We start from the raw sequence: 7,200 nt of genomic DNA, 5'->3' as shown, positions 1-7,200 counted from the left end.
AGAGTTAGAGCATATTTCGTGTTAATTGTTGCATCTATATGACATTGCATTTGTGAGATTAGAAAAGAGAGAATTCTATGCTTTAGGTTTGAGAGGCATTTCATGTTTAATTTCTCATCATTTCACCTCACATGTTCATGCATTCATTGATGTTTTTGTGAAGATTTTGTATTCTGTAAAATCTGTTTTCAACTAATATATTGTCATGATATATGAGACTTGTGTTAGAGTTTTAGAGTAAGATCTTAATTGTCTATTTTGAGCATCATAATTGCTTTAGATGACTCTATGTTTTCGTTGTAAAAAGTGTTGTAATATTGGGAATCTCAAGGTGTCTTACCAGCAACGAGATTGTGTTGTATCTTCATTAGCTTAGTGTTCTTGATAGAAAGAATAGGTTCTTGGCTGGGGCTACACCGCAAGAAAGGTTTTCTTGGGCGGTAGGAATGGAGTCAAACCAAGGAATAAGGTTCTTTAGTTTCAAGTGAATATCTAAGTGTTGTAATTGGAAGAATTGTTGGTAAAACATTATTTCAATTATAGTGAAGAAAAATCTCCCAGATCAGCCGGGAGGCCTGGATGTAGTTTGCAAGTGGACACACAAACGAACCAGGATAAAAATCATGTTGCAGGATCATTTTCTCTCTTTCTCTCTTTATTGTTTTAATCAGTTACTTTGTATAGTTGTGTTAATTGCTATATTCTGTTTCTATACTATACTGGTGTAACTCTGATATTTTTGTAAGCTCTGTATATTTGTTTCAATCTCGGTTAATTGTCGTGCAGGAAACCAAATCTGTCTGTAAAATCTGAGCTGTGTTAATCGATTAAAGTGATTGTGTTAATCGATTATTTGTGTTCTGTTAATCGATTAATCTGGGGTTATTTAAGCATTATTTGTTGTTTTCGAAAAGCGGATACTCTGACTGCTACACCCATTCAACCCCCCCTTCTAGGTGTATTTTAGCCACTGATACCTAACATTTTGAGTTGCTCTAGCCATAGTAGCTCCCAAGTCAAGGTGGTTCTGACTGCCTGTGTGGTTCATACTCTCAGTACAATTTGGTTTTGCAGAAACCAAGCCAGATTTGTAGATGTAAAAGTTCCTATCTCTACAGCCATAACAAAGATTAAAAGAGAAACCTCCTTTTCTGGAAATTCGTCTTCTGCCTCTACTACTCCATCCTTGAATGATCTCATCATCCTTAAGAGCTTTTTCATTGATATCAAATTCAGCAAAGCTCCTAGGATTATTGAAGTAAATTGGTTTCCTCCTTCACTCGGTTGGATAAAGGTAAACACTGATGGAGCTGCTCATGGCTCTCCTGGTCACTCGGGTGGTGGGGGAATTTTCAGGGATAACAATGGTTTGTTTTTAGCTGGTTTTGGTAATTACTTAGGCATCCAAAATGCTCTCTATGCTGAATTTCACTTAGCTATCCATGTTATAAACTTGGCTTTCAAGAAAGGGTGGTTTAGTCTTTGGCTAGAATGTGACTCCATGCTGCTTCTTGACATATTTAGTGGCAAGTCCAAGCCTCCTTGGAAGCTTCTCAATGAGTGACATAATTGCAAGACTAAGCTCAACTCAATGCATTTCAAAAACCTCCCATATATATCGGGAGGGTAACTCTTGTGCTGATAAATTAGCTTCTTTCGGTATAGATTCTAAAACCAATGCTATTTGGAATTCAATTCCTAGATTTCTTCATAATGATTATACTAGGAATCGGTTGAGTATGCCCAACTACAGGTTTGGAAATGTCTAACTTTGACTTCTTGTATGTGACTTTCTATTAATATATCTGGGTGTTTTTACACCTTTGCTTAAAAAAAATATGTAATGGCATTAGGCAGAGAGAGTTTTATCCCACATAATAGTTTTATCCCACATAATAGTTTTATCCCATTGATAGGCCATATATGCAGTTGAGAAGGAAAAAAAATCGCATTGGCATCAAATTATGAAAGAATTTGTTTGGTATTACGATGTTATCATATGAGTAATGAATTAATTTATTTTGTGATATGTAATTGTTCTTCCTAACAAGCATTGTTCATATGAATTGAACATTTGACTTTTTTGATGTTTCTAGAATCTAAGAAGATCTTATATCACTAAACAAACAAACATCTAAATCTAAGAAGAAACTATGAATTGTGCAACTAAGAAAGAATCTGCCTATATTTAATTTGCTTCTCTTGTTGTAGTTTTATGCACTAATAATATCCCTATATATATCCCAATAGTTTTGAATTTTGAAAGGAAAAGTTCACTCTTTTAATTTTTTGTTATGTTTTTAAGAAAGATATGATATGATTAATGAATACTATATGCATGGCCCCTACGTGACTGTACATTTATGTTTTTAAAGAATGAAACTATCCCACCATATAGTAGGGTATATTCACGCAACAAATCAATGTGATTAATTAATCAGTCAAAATATGATGATGTCCAAAGACTCAATCATGATCATAGTTTCTTTCTAATTAATTAAGTGTTGCCCCCCATAGGTCAGTTTCATCAAGTGATGAAGGGATTAGCACTTTAAGTTTTTAACAAAAAAAAAGAGAAGAATTATGCATGGAACGTAGATATTTTATTATTGTAACATGAGTGGTATATTATGTGGAGGTTATATTGTCATAAGAAGATATCATAATAACTATTAAAAAAAATCATAATACTAATAGTAGATATTTTATAGAAAATTAAGTTTATTCTTAAAGAACTTGGTACAATTTAATAAGGTAATATAATTAAAAAGGAAGAAAAATTCCAAAGAACTCTTCACAAGTTGCCAAACATAATGAATTCATCCACAAAGAGTTAGTCTAGTGGTGTAAGAGTCTACTAGATTTTATGGACTAAATGTCAAATGTTCAATTCTTATGAACGATACTGGTTGGGGGAGACAACTACGCACCTCAAAAGAGATTAGTTCCTTATCCATAAGATGTGAGGTTGATAATACAAAAAACACAATGAATTTGCTTACTGCTTTGGAGCATTTATACTTAATAAATGTACACTGAAGGTGATTCTCCCAGCAATTGATTTGTCATGACGAATGATATATAAATACATACACCTGTATCATTCTGAAAATTGATTGGAATAGTGGGAACTAAACCAGACATACCCATTAAGATTAGTATAGTCATGTCAACGATAGAGACTGGTAATGTTATAACATCCTCACGTAAATTTCTTCTGTCTTTTTATAAGCATATTTTATCTATCTTTCTTTGTAAGGAAAGCATATTTTATCTATCTATTATTTATTTACGTTGTGAAAATATTTTAATTTCAATTATGGTTTTTTTGAAAGTTTGTGTTATATTGGCCCCGAGGTAGTTTCTAAAAATTGTTATATACAATTGGAGATTTAAAAAAATAATAATATTGTGATTGTAATTAAAATTAAGGACCATAATTGAAGACTATCAGTTCTAAATTTAGGTTTTTGATTATAACTGAAGCTGTAATTGTATTGTTTTAGTAATTTTCATAATTGGATAATGATTATATTAATTATGACTACATTTATTTTTATAATAATTCACAATTATGGAACCAAGATAGTAATAACTACTATTTAAAACCATAACTATAAGTTGAGTACAGTGCTGACAAAAGATTCACTAAACTAATGTTTTGAGAGATTGGTTAGTTTAATTGTTCTCTTTCCTAGTTTATTCTGGATTTCTGGTCATATTGATCCTGTTTGGGTTAATGAGAAAATGGATCCTCTCCATTATTGGAGGGTCCAGTATCACATAAAATTGTGACACGTGTATTTAAAAAAAAATTGATGGTTCAGATTTTAAAATATTTTTATACAAGCTTATTACAAATGATGAAACAAATATGGATCTCACATTCCAGTACTAGAGAGGATCTCAGCCCGGTTAATGATCCATCATGTAAAGATTTTAATGTTTGGAAGTAGTTTTCAAAGGTTGTTTGTGTGGGTTATGCTTGCTCATGATAGTGCTTTTGTCTGCGGCTTTCTTTAGCCTTTGTTTGTTTATCTCAAATAGGATCTTCAACAAACATACCTAATTGATTGCATCCAAATGAAAAAAGAAAAAAGGATTAGCATGTACATATCTGATTTGATAGGCATGCATGAACCCAACCTTTAATCACAAGTTCACAACTCATATTATCTCTCGAGAAAAAGGCAAGGAATTCCCCCTCCAACTCATATTATCTCCAACATTATCTATTTAAAATTTAAAATTTAGTTAGCTTTAATTATCTTTTTAATTATTATTTGGATTAATGTTCTTATCTTATCGTTGTAATAACTTTTTCCTATATAATAAAATAATTGGACCAACTCATTATTGAATTTGACCAATTTTTACTATCCTAAACTTGCTATATGATATCAGAGCTTTCATCCTCTATGACATGTTCTGTCACTATTTCACTATTTCTTTACTATACAATCTTCTCATTAATATTCATTCATTTTCTCATTATTAGTATGCAATCTTCACACTCATGATCATTCTAGTAGTATATTTTCCTCTCATTTATGATGGTACTAGTGATTTCTTTTCCCATCGACAATCATTCCAATGGTGATTATATCATTGTGTTATATTTCCACCAATATTCATTTTGGTGGTGTCTTTTCTTCCATTAAAGAATTATGTCAATAATGATTTCTTTTCCAATTGATGATCATTCTGATAGTAATTACACGAATGAGTCATCTTCTCACCAACGATCATTCCATTGCCGCCTTTTTATTATAATGGTGAATTATATTAGTTGTGATTGTCTTTCACATTGGCGTTCATTCTGGTGTTGATTATATATGCAAATTTTACTTTTCACAACATATGTAGGATTTTTATGGAGCCCATACAATTATTTTATTATTTTTATTTTCCAAAGAATTATTCGTAACAAGCTTAAATCTTACTAAGCTGTAGCTTGAGGATAGAGCATTATCTTATCTAAAATTTAGTTAGCTTTGATTATCTTCTTAATTATTATTTGGGTCATTCTTATCTTATCGTTGTAACAACTTATCTCTATATAATAATTTAATTAACTTGATTCATAATTGAATTTGACAAATTTTTATCATTCATAAATTTCTACAAAATACACCATGATAATTTAAGCTTGATCGAATACTAATTTCTTTCGAAATATATGTTACTGAAAAAAAATTGATCAACTGGTTAGAAAATAGATTAACATTATAGTTAATCGATTAACTGGTTAGAAAATCAAATAAAACATTGGTTGAACAAGTCTTGTAATTGACACGTTTTACACATTTAACACATGTTGGAATAGTTTTGCAACATGCGTTTATTAGTTAGAGAGTTAGTTACGTTAGCTACATTACTTGTTTTACCAGGCATTGTATATAAACAATAATATCTTGTATCGTTCATCAATTCATTCAATATAATCAAAATCTTCATTCTATACACTCTTTTATTCTTCTGTTAAAATCACAATATGATATCAGAGCCTTTGTTCTAGAGGTTGTGATCACCACCATTGCGCATTCTCTACAATAATTATTATCTTAATTGATCGCTTCACCGACATGGAGGTGCTAGAGTGCATTAGGGTGTATGATTTTTCTGCTGAGTTGGATCAGTAAAGGAACAAGAGTCAGAAGAGGATATAAATGTACAACCATTAACACTGACTATGGTTTAAGGGAGAATACAAAGAAGACTTGGAGGATTGCAGGGACAACAAGTGAAGACAAAGGGAAGAACAATCAAAGTTCTTGAAGAATTCGTAAACAAAAGGCTCAACCTCAATGGGGGGGGGGGCTTCAATCTCAAATATACATTTCTTTTACATTGACAAATGGAAGAAATGGCATAACAAATGCACATATCATATTAGTGCCATTTAATATTGTGATCATGCTTTGAAGATTGTTATAACCCATTTTCAAGACCCTATTTGTAAAGGGAAGATTAAAATGTTGTCAAGAAAATGTATGAAATTCACGCCAAGAAAGTGAATACTATGATCAGGAGCAACCAAGGAAGCTTCAACAATGTAAAACCATGGAAAAACCATGGGAATATGGTCAAGATTTCTGACCATGAAAAAAATCAAGTGGTTGAGAAAATCCAATCACATTAGGATCGAGATTCTGATTCATCACATTGTTATCAAATCAAATTATCAAGTTGAAGTCATTAATATTTACCCTCCAGCTTGAGGGGGGCTATTGGAAAACAAAGCTACCAAGCAGAATCAAGACAACAACAATAAAAGTTAATCGATTAACTCTATAATTAATCAATTAACTAGTTAGAAAATCAATTGAATCATTGGTTTAATAATTCTTGTAATTGACACATTTTACACATGTTGGAATAGTTTTGCAACATGTGTTTATTAGTTAGAGAGTTAGTTAGGTTAGTTACATTGCTTGCTTTACAAGACATTGTATATAAACAACAACCTCTTGTATCATTCACCAATTCATTTAATATAATCAAAAATTTTATTCTATACACTCTTCTATTATCCTGTTAAAATCACAATAATTTGACAAATTTTTATCATTCATAAATTTCTACAAAATACACCATGGTAATTTAAGCATGATCGAATACTAATTTCTTTCAAAATATATGTTACTCAAAACAAATTGAATTGATCATTGTATATTAATTACCAAAAACTATCAAGCAAGAGGCAATGAATAAATAGAGTAAGAGAATAAAATTTATTAATGTGATTCGACCAATTATACTTTGTCCCCATAAGCATTATTCGATTGCCAAAATATTATTAGTGAAGATTAAGAATTATAAGATATACAACACACATAGGCCTGAGGTCTATGAATGCTAATTTGTACTTATAATTAATATTCCAATTTGTGTAAATTATATCAAATGACTTAATTCAAATATATAATATATATTTCTTTCGACAATCTTAGACAAAGTAAAGTTTCTCATAGTAGTATATTTCATGCAAATACTAATAGTATTTTTTTTTTTGCGCAACAAAGGAAAGAGTATTCATTAAGAAAGTACAAGGGGTGCTAACCCAACAAAGAATCAGAAGTTACCAATACAATAATAAGGGTCAACGTTCCAGCAAGAGAAGGAAACTAAACTATTATCACAAGTAGAGGAAAACCACAACCAAGATCAAAGCTTAATCAACTTAAGAATAGACAAATA

Source organism: Lupinus angustifolius, chromosome LG09 (assembly GCF_001865875.1).
Source record: "Lupinus angustifolius cultivar Tanjil chromosome LG09, LupAngTanjil_v1.0, whole genome shotgun sequence".
In the NCBI taxonomy this organism is placed as follows: Eukaryota; Viridiplantae; Streptophyta; class Magnoliopsida; order Fabales; family Fabaceae; genus Lupinus; species Lupinus angustifolius.
This window is presented reverse-complemented; position numbering follows the sequence as displayed.